This window comes from Dendrobium catenatum, unplaced genomic scaffold (assembly GCF_001605985.2).
Source record: "Dendrobium catenatum unplaced genomic scaffold, ASM160598v2 fragScaff_scaffold_71, whole genome shotgun sequence".
Lineage (NCBI taxonomy): Eukaryota > Viridiplantae > Streptophyta > Magnoliopsida > Asparagales > Orchidaceae > Dendrobium > Dendrobium catenatum.
This window is the reverse complement of record NW_021318533.1, coordinates 639043-655732: the sequence shown is the minus strand read 5'-3', so window position 1 is coordinate 655732 and position 16690 is coordinate 639043. Positions and strand designations below refer to the sequence as shown.

General features: G+C 33.4%; 1 pseudogene; it reads left to right on the top strand.

Annotated features, from left to right (window-relative positions):
* Positions 1 to 1619: 1619 nt before the first annotated feature.
* Positions 1620 to 15383, top strand: LOC110097046 (annotated as a pseudogene).
* Positions 15384 to 16690: the final 1307 nt, after the last annotated feature.

The following is a 16690-nucleotide window of genomic DNA, read 5'->3' as shown; positions in this document are numbered from 1 at the left end:
ACCATCAAGGTTTAGTTTAAGACATCTCATAATTATCTCCTTAAAAACATGGGATGTATAATGAGGAGAAATACCAAAATCAGCTAAAATACTAAAGTGACCTTCTAATGAATCTAAATTAAGCAAGTTACTAAAAAAAGCATAAAATTTTTTCTTTAATTTTGACAATAATACTCCTTAATCATGATTCACTTCATTTCTACTCATCCAAAGATACCAACAAATAATGAGAGGTGAGACATTACGAATAAGATCTTTATTAGTAAACCAACTATGAAAAATAACTGTGATGGAATTATAGTTAGTATAAATTGGAGCATTAAAAAAATTATTAAAGTGTAACCAAACCTCAAGAGATGTTGGACCTTGAGCAAAAACATGATTGAGATTTTAAATATGATAACAATATTGACATTTCAAAACCATATAAAAATCTCTTTCCATCAAGATAGAGTCAATGGGTAATTAATTATGCAAAATTGTTCACACTATAATAGAGTAAGAAGATGGAATAGCATGATGCTATATGGACAAGTAAAGCATAGACTTAGTATAAGATTACCTAATAGAATTCCAAACTAGTTTAATAGCAAACTTGTCATCATTAGCCTGAGTGAACATTATGCAATCCTCTTTATCCAATTGTAGAGGAATTTTAAGAATAATATTAATAATATTCCGAGGAACAATATCATTAAGTAAATCCAAATTCCACATACCATCATGAATAAAGTGAATTAATTTGTAAGTAGAAGTGGAATGGGTATTCAATAAACTAGCAAAAGAGAAACCCCCTAACCATTTATCCTGCCAAAAGAAGATGTTGCAAGGCTTCACTTTTAAAATAAAATCAAGTCAATTTAATGAGAGGAAAATGAGTAATTTAACTTTATTTATATAATATTTTTTGATAATTTTTTTTACACTCATCCAATTGATCTCAGACATGGATTGGTAATATTATTGCATGCCCTTGGCCTACCAGAAGTTTCTTAGGGTTGTTTTATGAGTAAATTTGCATGATTCAAATTTACAAGGGTATTGGTCATATCCAGACCTACATCTTTAAAAATTCAAAAATTACATTCCATAGAGAATTAATTCATGACTATTTTTGGTGTGCTAGCGTACTATCTAAGGGTTAGTTTGCCATTGATTTCACCCCCATCCATTATCTAGATCTCCAAAAATAAAATTTCTAAAGTATAGGTACATTTATTTTTAAATTTAATTTTGAACCCTAAAAAGATTTTGATGACTTTAAACTTCTTGTGTTTGAGCTTTTGATCTTAATTTACCTAGGGATTAAATTTTAAGAAGTTTGGAGTTCATTTGGCCAGTTTATTAGTGAACCCAAATTCCCACCCATAAATGACCTAGGCTTTCCAAAAATTCATTATAAATTAAAATTAAACATAAATATATATGAAATTAATTTCATTCCACCCTAAATTTAAAGAACTTCAATGGAAAAGTCCCCATTATAATTTTTGAGCTTGTTCTTTAATTTCAGTTTAACTCCATTTTTATTTTGTCCTTCTAACTGTTGCATTTTCTTTCACATTTCTATTTTTTGTTGGATGGTGACATTTTCACCATCAAACCCTTAGACTTCTAGTATGCTAGTTGATCTTTGCAAATCTGAGATTAGTAATGGTAGTTTGGAAAATGCTTCTTCACATGCTTTTAAAGATGTGGTTGCAGGTAACTCCACTAATTCATTGTTCAAGTTGGATATGGTGCATATGTCCTTCAAGGGACTTTCATCTCTAATTTTTTTGATCAATCTATGATTTATAAACTTTTTGCACCTTTTCAGTTTGCATTTGTTCGAAAGGTCATTCTCCATCGCACTAATGTTGACATTATTCATAAATTTTTTGTTAGCTTAAAATTATTTAGTACATTTTTCGTTAGCCTTGTTGATCCAAGGCATATCACCATTCAACCTTCTAATTATTTGGATTATATTAGGCTATTTACCCTTAGATCTTACTATATTCAAGGGTTCCAAATGTGTTTACTAAAATGGATTCCTTCATTTGATGTTAAGGAAGAATCACTTATAGCCCTTGTAGGTGTCTTTTTCAAACTTGAGATTGCATTTGTTTAACACCCAAATATTATTTGATTTAGAAATAGTTTTTGGTAGACCTCTTCAAACTGATCAGGCTACAGCTCAAGGCCATCTATTGCACATATTCTGGTTGAAATGGATGTCTCCAAGAAGCATCCCAAAGATAGTTGGCTTGGGCCCAAGCATTGTGGTTATATTAAAAAAGTTGAATTTGATAACTTTCTAATATCTTGTGATCATTGTAGAATGCATGGTCATAGAAATATGGAATGTTTGCATTTGCATCTCAACCTTCATGTGTAAAATTTTTTTACTAAAGAGTCTAAAGGGAAAGTTGATTCTCCTCTTCCTTCTTTAGAGGAGAATGTGGAACAAGATTATCATTTACCACTGAAAAGCAATCCAGTGAATGAGAATAGCAATGTGGGTGGAATGGTTCTCCAGGTGGAAGAAGTTCCTAACATAAAGTAATTTATAGAAGCTTCTGATTTGATCAATATTGCTGAACAAATTGACGTTATGGTTGTTGAGCACAATAAAACTTTAACTTGTTTGCAATTACCATGTTTTACTAATAAGAATTTATCTGACTTTAATTTAGTTCTAAATAATATTGGTAATGTTAATATGGATAGTACTAATGCTATTTCTAATGGACATGAAATTGGGGATCATAACTTGGAATACAAAGAACTTGCTCATGACGATGTGAGGAAGACACATTTAATCATGCTATTAATTTGTGAAAGGGTCATAAAAACTTTAAAAGTCTACTTCAAATTATTGTTTCTATTAATAATAATAAACTGTTGGATAATGTTATTAAAGGTATTGATGATGAGGAAAATGACTGTACTCATGTGCAATCTAGAAAAAGTAAGAAAAATAAAAATATTATAGTTCAATTCCTCAGAAACACACGATCTCAAACTTCTCAACTTCACTCTAATGTTTAAGCCTTTGATTTGGAATATTAGGATTGGTTGTCCTTCTGGTAGAATTAAAGTTAAAAATTTATGTCATATTCATAATATGTCTTTGATTATTTTGATTGAGCCTCTTATATCCCATGTTATGTTGGATAATACAACTAGAATTATGTGTTTTAATCATGTTGTGGCTAATAATTCTAACAAGATATGGGTTGTTTGTAAGGATCATATAGTTATTGATATTTTGGGTCATGCATTGTAATATTGATTTTATGCATTATAAATGCATTGCTTCCATTGTTTATGTGGCCTCTTCTCTAATTAAGAAGGACCTTGTGGGATCTGCTTATTTAATGTCATAGTGTTGTGAATTTTCCCTGGCTAGTGGATGGTGACTTTAATACTATTTCAAACCCTACTGAAAGGCTTGCAGAGTCGAACCTGATTATTCAATCAATGTAGGATTTTAATAACATGATATTAGATTGTACCCTCATTGATATTGGCTATATGGGTAGCACTTTCACTTGGAATCATGGTAATCTCTTGCAGCATTTAGACTATGTGCTCTTTAATGATAGTTGGATGAATTCCTTTACTTCCACTCATGTTGAACACCTTAGTAGAACTCTTTCTAATCATTCCCATATGCTTACTACCATTAATTTGAGATACGATATCCATGCTTCAAACTTCATATTTTAAAATATGTGGCATCTTAATAATTCTTTCATTAATATGATCTAGAAAAATTGGCAAGCTCTGTTTCACGTAGACAATTCTATTTTTGGTATGAATAGATTGTGGCTTAAGTTGAAAAGATTGAAGAATAAAATTACTTGGTAGAATCTTAATGCTTTTAAAAATGTTTTATCTAATATTGTCAATGTTGACGAGAAAGTTAACTTTCCCAAGAATACTTATCAACTTCTTCCTTCTGATGAAAACTTGACTCTTCTTCAAATTGCCAAAAATTATCTTTTTAACTTACAAGCTCAAGAGTAAGCTTTTTGGAAACAAAAAGTGGCTTATAAGCATGTTATTGAAGGTGATAATAATACTAAGTATTTTCATGCTTTAGTTAAGAGGAAAAGAGTTAGAAATTGGATTTATAAAATTGCTTGTACTAATGTTTCATTCACTGAAGATCCTGAAGAAATTGCTAATAATGGGGTGGAGCAACTTAAAAGTTTGTTTAATCAAAATTTCTCTCATGTTCATATTGATAATCATAATATAATTCCTCATGTCATTAATCATAATGATAACATGGTTCTTAATAGATATCCTACTTTTGAGGAAATTAAGAACACTATTTTTGAGATGAATGTTGAGTATACTCTGTTGATAATATCTACCTCATGACCTATTTTAGAGATTTTGATGATAACAAATATTTGCTTGGATGCTCTAACTTTTGTGCTAAGTATTTCAGGTGTAATGATGTGCATTATAATTACTTATGTGATTTACATTGCACAACTCAAGTTCAATTAAATGTTGAGATTAAGATGGACCAAGATGGACAACTTGAAAAACTTTATATTATCAAAGGTGTATGTTAGTGGTCCACTAATATCTTCTTGCATGATTTGATTTGCTCACTATCTAAACATCTATTAATTATATATTAATCTTGATATAGAAATCTATAAGATTTCTTTATTAAAAAAATTGTATAACCTTCATTTTCCTTAATTATTATCAAATATGGAAAGTTATTTAATTAGGGAAATTAAAGGTAATAAGATTATATGGCAAAACTTTTATTATGTAAACTGATTTGTTTTAAATTTATTTATTAATGGATGACACTCTTTAAATAGGATTCATAAATTATTGATGTTTTTTTCAATAATTTTAACTGGAAAGTGGCCTTGCGCTTAATAAACATAAATGTGGTTTTATTTATGCTAAGAAAGTTCCTTTGGATCACATTATGGCTATTAAGAATTTAACTGGTTTCAATCATGTTTGTTTACCTTTAAAGTATCTTGGTGTGCCTCTTTATAAGGGTATGAAGAAATCTTTTCTTTTTGATAATTTAAATTCGGTTGTGCAAAATGGACTCTTATCTTGGGAGTCTAACTTTCTTAGTTTTGGTGGCAGGTCAACCCTTTTTAGGAGTGTGCTTTTCTCTATCCCTGTTTATAGCTTTCAAACTTTGCTTCCTACACAGGCTGTGTGTAATAGGATTAAAAAAAATATTAATAATTTTTTTTTGGAAAGGTGCTAGTAGCAGTTCTAAAATCCATTGGACTTCCTGGAATAAATGTTGTGGTACTTTGGATGAAGGGGCTTTGGGGTGTAAGTCGTTGAAAGATTTGGCTTATTCTTTTTCTTTTAAGTTATGGTATAATTTTCGTGCTAACTTGAGCCTTTGGGCTAAATTTATGAATGCTAAGTATTGTGGGGAAAAGCATCCCACCACGTGTTGTCTTTGTAAAGATAATTCCAATGTTTGGGATCATCTTTATGTAGTGAAATGGGCAGTTGAACCGTCTATCTGTTGGGACCATTAGTTGGGAGGCAAATCCATTGATTCTATTATTAATACTTCTTCCAATGCTTCTGTGAAGGTTAATTATTTTTTCAATGATAAGTGTTGGGATATTGAGAAGCTTTCTATTGTGTTACCTAATTTTATCACTCAACAAATTTTGTAGATCCCTTTAAATATGAATTCTCTTGAGGTTCAGCTTTGCGCCTTAACTAAAGATGGTAACTTTTCTTTAAAGGATGCCTAGCATTCCTTCACAGCTAAGAAAGAGGTTTCTAAGATTTTTAAAATGATTTGGCACAAAAGCATTCCTTCTACACTTTCTATTTTAGTTTGGCATATTTTACATAATTTCATCCCTATGGATGAAAATTTGATTAAATGTGGATTCATTCTTCCCTCTAAATGCTAATGTTATTATCATATTGACAATATGCATCATGTCTTTATTTTTGGTCCTTACTTTTAATACCTAGACTTATTTTGAGGATATGTTTCACTTAAAATGCTCTAATGCTAAGTTTTATATTAATGCTTTATTTAATTGCAGGTTTGTTAATTATAACAGCCATATCAAGAATGTTATCCCCTCTCTTATCCTTTAGTTTTTATGGTTGGATAGGAATAATTCTTGTTTTAATTGTGTGGCTACGAATCATCATAGGATTATTCAAAATGTTAAAGATAAAATTAGGGACCATTACTACAAGAAAATGGGTCAATAGAGACAAAAAAATTAGAGATAAAAAAAATTTGGCCGCTAAAGATATCTTTTAGCGACCAAAAGTAAGTGTGGCCTCTAAATAATAAGGAATCTAGATATTAGCCACCAAAAAGAAAAATTGGCTGCTAATTTTGTCACTAAAAGTATAGAGATTTGTTTTTCACAAATATATACATGTCATTTTAGTGACTAATTATTCTTTTTAATTGTGTACATAATGCATTCTTAAAATATCATTAACATTTTATTGTTGACCTCATTATTCGATGTCAATTTACCTGGAATCAATCACTAGTACCTAGGTCTTCGTAGCCTAGTGTAGACGTCATCTTTAGGATTTTCCTTAAGTGAATATCCAACGCCGTAGCATCGACTCAACCTTTTGACTCGACCTAAATAATCACAAATTCAAATAAAATTTGCTCGACGCAAATTTGATTTAACAAATGACAACTTCGATTAAATCTAAATTAAACTCGTTTCAAACCTATTAAAATCAAATCAACATTAATTCGAATAAATTGATTAAATCAACCTTTTCAAATCAATAAAATAAAATTGAAATAAATATTCATTAAACTTTATATTAAGTAAATTTAATTTGATTAAATAGATTATAATCACGATTAGAATAATCAACTCAAATTGTTTTTAAATAAATCCATATATCGCAGTTGTCGATTTAGTCATCAATTTGAATAAATCAATTTTAGATTTGATTAGAGTCGGTTCAGACTCCCACAATCTCCCGCTCCCCTGTATTTGTGAAAGCAGCCTCGTCTTCTGGGCAGTTCGCAAAAAACCTCCTGGCTTCGCCTCTTCCCAGTTCGCAAGGCTCGCCGCTCTATCTCGGTTCGCAAGAATTCCCCAGGTGGAACCGTCTCCCTTTAGTTGTGCAATGCCCCCCTCCTCTCTATCTCATTCTGTTTGATTCGCAATAACCATCTCCTCGGTTGGCTAGGGGCTCCAGGCGGAAACCTCCTGGTTCGCACGTCTTCCACAGCCCGGCTACCTTTGCTTTGCACTACCCCAAGGTCAGCCGCACCTCTCTCTCGCCGGTCTCCGACGTATCTCGATCCACCAACCCTAGGAACGAGCCCAGCTTATCTCCCACTCTTGGTTTCGCTCCAAGGGAGCCAGCCCGAAGCCAATCTTGCTCCTCGACCGACTCTTACCCTAGGTGGCCGTTTCCAACAACCGATCTCCACTCTCCCACAGGATTGAAATAGAACCGAAACCCCTAGGAAGCTGTAGCCTTGCTCTCTTCTTCCTCTAGTTGAGAAGGAACTTCATTGCTATAAAGGTAACGATCTCCCTCTCTTTGCTTTCTTTTTTCTCAAAATATGAGAAATAGATGATCATAGGGATGTCATGGCTTGCTTAATAATTACTGTGTGTAGTGATAAAACAAATTGTGCTGAAACTTCCATATAGATCTCTCATTCTAAAGGGCAGCATGTTGTCTGATTTTGATCTCTTTGAGTTTGGGCTTGAAAAGTTCTTTGATTGATTTATAATTTTTTATGCGTGTAAGAAGGTAAAAAAAAATCCGTGGAAGCAAAGAATTGATGTGATAATGATAAGATTGAGCTTTCTCTCCACTTTGCTACGTCTCGTTGGATATGGGTTTCTTTACTAAATTGGTCATAAGATCTGATGACTATGAGTTCTTAAGCAAATAGCTATATGCATTTGATGGAGTTCGAGTTAATTGCTGAAATGTTGCTTTCGGCTATGAAAGGTTGTTTACTTGGTATTAGTTGTGGGTCTATTAGCGGAGTCCTTAAGCAAAGCATTCGTGTTTACTGCTTGATCTACATGTTATTCTTTTTTTCATAACTTTGCTCTTCACCAAGCAGAATCACTTTGGTGCAAAGTAATCGATAAAGAGAGTATTAAATACTTTAGATTCATGGATGGGTCAGGAATCAAGCCTCATTATTAACCCAACAATACAGACCAAGGATTGTGCAGACCTGGGCAAATAGAGTCAAAGTTTCTTAGTAAAAGTTGTCCTTAAGGATTCTATTGAGATAGCTAAGATCTCCAGAAGAAATTGAATAGGTAGAGGTGTTGACCTTTAAAAGTCTGTAAGTAGGAGTGATCTAGACTACATCATGTCTGACTTGGGATACTGTACCAAAAGGAGGTTCACTTTGAGTCCCTTGAGAAAGACAATAAGGTATTATAATGCATCTCGAGTCATTTCCTACACCCTCAAAATATAGGATTATTAAGTCTTCTTGACCCAGCACCGATTAGCTTAAAGATAATCTTGGTCAAGGACTCAAGTGTTTGTCAACTAAGCAAAGGCCCAAGATTACTAAAATGTGTGAAACATCAGTAAAATGAAGAATGTAAAACTAAGGTCTTTGGGTCGCTACTAAGACTTTAAAAAAAATTGATTTTATTCATCAAGTTAACAACTGCTGCAAAGTTCAATCGATTCAACAAAAACTAATATAATTGATATGTCACCAAACATTTGTCTTGATCGGGCATGAATCTCAATGCAAAAATAAGATTGGCTTCAAAAATTAAAATCGGGACCATCTAATCTCCAATTCAGCAAGCGTATAGTCAAATTGAATATCTCAATGAGATGAATCGAACAACATCAATTTTAATCCAATCCGAGCCCAAATCAAATGTCTAAAGTATATTTGGAAGCTTCAGAGCATTAATGACAAAACTTAGCTCCCTTGCCGTCGACCACTGCCGGATCTTTTCCAGACCACCAATCATTGCTGGACTCTCGGCCGTTTGTCGGCTACCGCCGTATTTCTGCCCTATCACCAGCTATCGTCAGGCTTTCGTCTATTCTTCAACTATTGCCGGAACTCTTCCTAAATGCTATCGACGCCGGATCTTCTACCAAATATCGTCGTTTGCCAACTACGGTTTTTTTGACCCCCATCGCCCGCCGACTTTGGTCCTTCAACCACCATCACCTAACTGCGGTCTTTTCGACCTTTGTCGTCCATCAACAACGGTCCTTCCAACCATCATCACCTGATTGTGGTCTTTTTGATCTCTATTGCCCGTCTCCTATGGTCTATCCGACCAACATCTCTTAACTACGATCTCCTTGACCGCCGTCGCTAAAGTACGGTCTTTCCAGCCCTGTCACCTAACTACGATCTTTTCGACCCCAACCACTATCACCCCACTATAGTTTCCTCGACAGTTGCTGCCCGAATACGGTCCTTCTGACCTCCTTCACTTGACTATGATCTTTTCGACCTCCGTCGCCCACCAACTTACACCCCTAGGCATTAGCTCTAATGGTAACTTATCAGGTGTGCCAACAATGATATTACTAGAGATGAGGGCATGAGTTCTTAAGTTTAAATTAAAAATTTAAAATAGAGTTGTAAGAATATTCTGAACAAAATAATATGGGATTGTTATGGAGACTTCATGATTGATTTTATCCATTGAAATTATATGGACTATGTTGTATGATTCTTATTAGTGTTTGATGAAAGGTAAGCCAGAAGCCACTAATAACCACTGTGAATATGAAGGAAATGAGAATGATAAAGATGCAAGTGGTAAAATTAGGAATTATAAAGTGAGAATATATTATATAAAAGAGAGAGCAGTAGTTGCATATATTGATAAAAAGGTAGTGAGAAGTAGACTTTATCTCGGCATTTGAAGTTGATTTGTAAAGTTACATCAATAATGCAGGTAGATAGCATTGATATTAAATGTTTAGGAAAAAAATGGGTTGATTAAAACTTAGGCTTTGTTTGGGACGGCTTTTTTACTGCTTCTTAAAGCAGCTTTCTATTATTAATACTAGAAAGTTGCTTTAAGAAGCAGTAAGAAAGCCGTCCCAAATGAAGCCTTAGGTGGTTGTTGTACAAAATGATTTATGCATAATAGAGTTATGAGTAACAATTAGAAGTAATGAATCTAGGGGATTCATAAAGTGGGTGCTGAATTGTTGGGACTAGGTTTCTGATGATGATGACTTTAATTAAATCTTTTTGTTATTCACATCAAGAAAAAGACTGGTTTTTTCTCCATTATTTATGTTTCTTAGAAAACCTGCACTTGTGATTGAAGCACATTTTTCCAGTCAATGAAATCCAAAGTGATAGGTGTTGTTTTGGTTGTATTTGGTTTTTATACCATCTGATTGCATTGAGCATTTTTTTTCCTTTTTTGTAACCTAGTGGTTACTCTTTGTTGAGGGATCCCCATCATAATAAAGGACTTGCCTTCAGTTAGAAAGAAAGAGATGCACACTGCTTAAGAGGACTCTTACCTCCCATTTGCATTAGTTAGGAGCTTCAGGTTCTTTCATTTGTCTGAACTTAAAAGCAATTATTTGAGATTGTTACTAAATTTCAAATTTTTATTAATTCCTAAGGAAATGAAACTTATTCACAATCTTCGTTAGTATCAAGTTGCACTGCAGCGATACATGGAAATGATGGATCTTCAGGTTCTTTTTATAATTGTTTCAGGATACCTTTAATCTTGCTAATGATGCTTTGTTTGGTCTTACTTTTGTCTTACCTTCACTTTTGCAGGAGAGAAATGAGAAGCTTTTCTACAAACTTCTTATTGAGAACGTTGAAGAGTTTTTACCTGTTGTTTATACACCAATTGTTGGGGAGGCTTGTCAGAAATACGGTGGTATCTTTAGGCGTCCACAAGGTTTTTACATCAGTTTGAAGGAAAAGTATGAGGTTACATGGTCTTGTTGCTTTCTTTTTTGAGGGTATCTTTTTTATTTATGTTAATGAATCTGTTGGGGTTTGCAGAGGTAAGATCTTAGAAGTTTTGAAGAACTGGCCAGAGAGGAGAATTCAGGTTATTGTGGTCACTGATGGTGAGTGTATATTGGGCCTTGGAGACCTTGGTTGCCAGGTCAAGTTTGTTTAACCATGTTTTGCATAATAATAATAGTTTAGTAAATGTGTTAGGCTGATTGAACCGATCCAACCTAGACCGGTTAAGGTGTACTGCCGCCGGCCTAGGGGGAGGGTGGAACCAAGGGAGGGGGGCAGATGGCCTGGTGGGCCCAAGCAATTAATGTAATGGGTGTTTAGGAGGGAAATTTGAATTAGAGGGATGTTTAGGGATTTTGTATGTCTTCTTTTGCTTTAATTTGGGCTAATGATAGAATTAGGGTTTCATCTTGAATTTGAAAGGAATTGGAAATCTAGAGTTTGTGTTATTGGGCTCTAGGCTTGGCTTGAGAATCAGCGAGTTGTTTCTTCCTCTCGAATTAAAGAAATGTGTATCTTTTGCTGTTTTCCTGCCTCTACTAGTAGAATCCTTCATTTTCTCCCAGTTTTCTATTTGTTCGTTACTGATTTTCTGCTGTAAAAAGCGATTTTGTTCCTTGTTTTCACCAATTGTGGTTAGGTTTGCTCGCAAACTCAAGTATTTCTCTTATGGTTGCTTGCGAACTCAAGTTTTTCCTATCAAAATGCTTATAAATTGTATATTAAAAAAATGGAAAAAAAGCCTTAAATTTAACAGGGAATGGGGATTCCTGTTGGCAAGCTCTCTATTAATTTATTCTGCTCTTGGAGGAATTCGTCCATCTGCAGTAAGCATCTCTTAATCAACCTGAACTTTGTCAACTTCTAACTGATTATAATATGCAGTTACTAATATCTTTTTTCTAATTCAGTAAATGTGTTAATGTTTCTTGCGCCAATTTTTTCAGTGCTTACCTATCACCATTGATGTGGGGACAAATAATGAGCAATTACTGAAGGATGAGTTCTATATTGGATTGAGGCAGAGGCATGCCACTGGGAAGGTATGCCATATCTATAAAAGTAGTTAAAAGTTGCCATGCAGGACTAAGGCTTCGTTTGGGGCGGCTTTTTTACTGTTTCTTGAAGCAGCTTTCTAATACAAAAATTTTAATTTTTATACTTAAAAAACTATTTCAAGAAGCAATAAAAAAGCCGTCCCAAACAAAGTCTCTTCTTAAAACAGTTTTTTAGTAAAAAAGTTTAAATTTTATACTAAAAAGCTATTTTAAGAAACAATAAAAAGCCATCCCAAACAAAGCCCAACTCTTGCTTTTCTTCTGATTAGGAATATTCTGAACTGCTCCATGAGTTCATGCGCGCTGTTAAGCAAAATTATGGGGAAAAAGTTCTCATTCAGGTTTGCTCAAGTTTTTACTCAAAGTAAGGTACTTCTTATGTTGATATTTAATCTTATTAAATCAATGTGTGTATGGTCATGCAGTTTGAAGACTTCGCTAATCATAACGCATTTGAATTGCTTACAAAGTATGGAACCACTCATCTTGTGTTTAATGATGATATTCAGGTAAGATGGACACATTTGGATTGTATATTCATCATTAAACTGTTGCAAATCTTTAATTATTTAACAGAGATTTGTTTGATTATTGCAGGGGACCGCTTCTGTGGTTCTAGCTGGAGTTGTTGCGGCATTGAAGTTAGTTGGTGGGACAATACAAAACATACATTCTTATTTTTTGGCGTTGGCGAGGTTTTATTTTTTGCTTTATTACTTGAATGTTCACTTTTTATGATTATGAAGCTTTCAATATGCTACATTTCATGTTTTTTAGCTTGTATATGCATAACTGTCATGCTGATGTAGACCAAAATTAGAACGATTTATCATTACATGACTCATTAGAGGGGTTCCTTCTTGTCAGCCCCCACATTGAACTAGATCCATATCATCTTAGAGTTTTTTTTCAAGGTATATTTGATTCCTTTATGCATTTAGATATTGGCTGATTGAATGTTCCTGGAAGCAGCTATTTTGAAAATTAAGCATTTAATACCACGAGGGCAAGGATCATATCTCAAACTAACTGATCTTATTTAACTTCATGAGTCATGACCTACCAATTATTATTCAAGTTTTAGGAAATTTCATAAATGTCCTTATAAGTATGTTGTTATGTTTTTTAAGAAGTAAAATAGTAATATCATTGTATTGGACTATATTTCCATGCGCCTTGCTCATGAAGCATTAATATGATGGTTAAAAGTTGTCCCCCCCCCCCCCCCCCGGTTTAATAATCTGTGGTTGACCTCCGCGACTAGAGTGTAACAATTATCTTTTACATCAAATTTTACAGGGAGATGTGTTTTTCACCAGAAAAATTTTGTTGATAAGGTTAATTTCCGCTTTTCTCTTAGAACTTCTATTTTTCTCCACAAAATACCCTTAGTGTGGGTGTCACTTTTCCTTTTTCTCAAAAACTTCTAATCTTTTAAGACAAACCTACGCATGAAGGGAATTGATTGATCTGTGATTAAAGGATACTGGAAACCTCAAAGCTGCAACACAGTTTCGAAGGGAGTGCTTTTCTCTTCTAAATGCACAAGCTTTGTTAAATGTGATTATAGGTTGATGTTTTCATTTATCTTTGATAGAGCTGATTTTGTAATTTTATATTTATTTGCATAAAAGTTAATGAAAGATTTTTATGTTAACTAGATGTTATCATTTTGTAAACATTAAGATTTTATGATTAATGATTTTTGAGATCACATTTTTTTATGTTAATTGATGGATGTATTTGTAAAAGCATGTGAATGAATATAACTTTTATTTTCTCCTAGAAAATTCTTGACAATGATACTGAGATTGAATATAATTTTTTTGGATTCTATGCTTTTTATTATTGTTACCTCAAGCTCATAAAATGTGTTATTTCTCTATTATGAAATTTATCTAACTAATTGCAATATAAATGAGTGACGGATTGATCTTAATTGTTATAACCAAGGCATAATAATTGGATAATAATTTTTTTTACAAAATATCATAACTTTTATATCCATAATTATATATCAAAACTTCATGAAATTAATGGGGCATGTGATTTATTAGGTTGATTATTTTGCAACCAATCTTTATTTTGGTCGCTAAAGGGAAAATGTAATTAATAAAATTAATTATTAAAATTACTAAATAACATCCAAATAAATATTCATCAGCGTCCAAAAAAATGGTCGCTAATATGTCCAATTATAGCGACCAATATTAATTAGTGGTCACTAATTTAGCAACCAAAAAAAAAACTTTGGTCGCTAAAAGCCTCAGCAACGAGGCTACTGCGACAAATTAGCGACCCAAATATTTTTTGTCGCTATTTGCTTTAGCGTCAAAATTAACATTTTTAGTGACCAATTTGGTTGGTCACTAATTATCTATTTTCTTGTAGTGTTTTTTCTACTAAGTTAATTTTTGCTAAGAGTTTCAATAATTTTCACATAGCTATTGTTGACTTTGGGATTAATCTTGACATGGATACTTGTCATAATGTTACTAGAAGTATCCTTTGGTTAAAACCTCTTGATAAGTCCTTTAAGTTGAATGTAGCTGTTGTTTACACTAAAAACTATAACGGGCTGTGGTGGAGTCATCAGGGACTCCAATGGTAATTGTATTTTAGGTTTTGTTGGTCCTCGTTATAACTTTATTGCTAATATTGCTACCACTTTTGCTACCCTCTTTGGTTTAAGGTTGTGCTTCTCTCTTGATTGCATTAATATTATGGTGGAGGTTTGTTCTACTTAATGTTATCAGTCTTTTATTTTGAGGAAGTAAAAAATTTGCTCTTCTGATTTGTTTTACATGAGGAGGAAAATTCAGAATTGGTTGAGCATGCTCAATTTCTCTTTTTTAGCTATTGAGGTGGATGGTAATTCTTCTGCTAATGCTATAGCAAGGTTGGGCTGTGGGTTGGATTCCATGAAGGATTTCTTTAGTTCTAATTTACCTCTCCGTGTTAGGGGTCTTTTAAATCTGGATAAAATTAGTGTTGCTTATGTTATTCTCTAAGGTGGTTGGGGTTGCTATTTTTTTGTTGAATTCTTGTTATGCCTTTATGTTCTTTTTCGATTGGTTAGCGTATATACTGGGGTGCTCTTGTTTTTTTCCTACTTTTATTGGAGCATTATGCTATTAGGTTCATTTCTTTTTGCTGTTATGGGTTGGCCTTATGGTTTTGTCTATGTCAGTATGTTTGGAGGCTGTCTTGTGGTTTCTACATTTGCTCTCAGTTATTTTTGGAGTGTGCTACTGGGAATTTTGAGGTATTGTGGCTTTAGCTGGTTCAATATGGATGGAAGGCATATGTTTGGAGGTTGCCTTGCAGTTTCTGCTATGTTCTTGTAGTGTGCTCAATTTTGTATTTCTAGGAGTGTGCTGAAGTGATCCATAATCTAGGTGAGGGCCTTGTACAATTTTTTTGGTTATGTTGCCTAGCTGGTTTGGATGCCTTTTAGGGGTCTTTAGGATATGTGTTTCCCTTTGGGTGGATCTTCCTGCTATTTCAACTGTGTTGGTGTAAGTTGAAGGAGGGTTTTTGTTCCCTTGCTCCTACGTTCTGGGCTTTTGGTTTCCTGAAACCTACTACTAGTCTATTAGCATGCTATTTAAATTTCTTGATTGGGATTTCCCCTTTGCTCTTGGTGGTTTGCTGATCTGGTTTGGGTTGGATATTAGGATCAAGGATCCTCTGGTTTATTCTCTGACTGCTTAGCATGGGTTTATTGATATGATCTTTAAGCTGTATTATCTATTTATCAGTTGTTGGATTAAGAGACATAATACTCATGGGTTGGTTTGTCTTAAATTTGGTGGTTGTTTAGACATCCATTGGTGCTATAACCGAATTTTGTTCTATTTCTACTACTTATATTATTTTTCTGTCAAATACCCTTTTTTGCATAGTGCTTTCAATGTAGCTGATCATGTTGTTCAGTTGCTCAGGAGGACTTTGGATATGAATACTATTTTTTATACCATCATGGTTTTTTGGGTGCTCGCTCTTTTGCACCGTAGAATATGCCTAGGTTTATGTATACTTTGCTTAGTAGGGAACTCGATCTCGTAGATTTTTTTTCCTTTATTTTTGTAGCTCTTTGGAGTAGTTGTGAGATTGAGTTCCCTTTAAGGATCGTGTAATCATTTTTTTTATATTAACGTGTAGGCCCCTTCATGGGTTCTTCTAAAAAAAATGGTTTTAAAATATGCAATTCTCTTGGTATTAATATTATTTGGATTGAGGTGGATTCCACTTCAAGTATTCATTGCATTATAAAGCCAAACAATAGTACATGTAATCCTTATTTTTTTGCCTTATTAGAGAAATTAATCAGCTTCTTACTTTTGTTAATTATACTCTTTCTCTTATGCTGACCTCATTTTTGTATGAGGTCATACTGACCAATCCAAATATTTCTTTGGTAATCTAAAGGCTAATAAATATCCATCTGTCAGTTATTTAGATCTCATCCAAGTTTTAGCCAAGGTGTTTGATCAAATTCCCATCCAAATCCCAACTCAATTCCCAATCCCAAATCTTAAGACAACCTCCAATCAAAGTTCAATCATACTCATATCAATCCCAATAATTTACTTGATTTTAATTGGTATAAAAAACTTAAACTCAATTAAACATGTTTTAAATCTAATCCAAA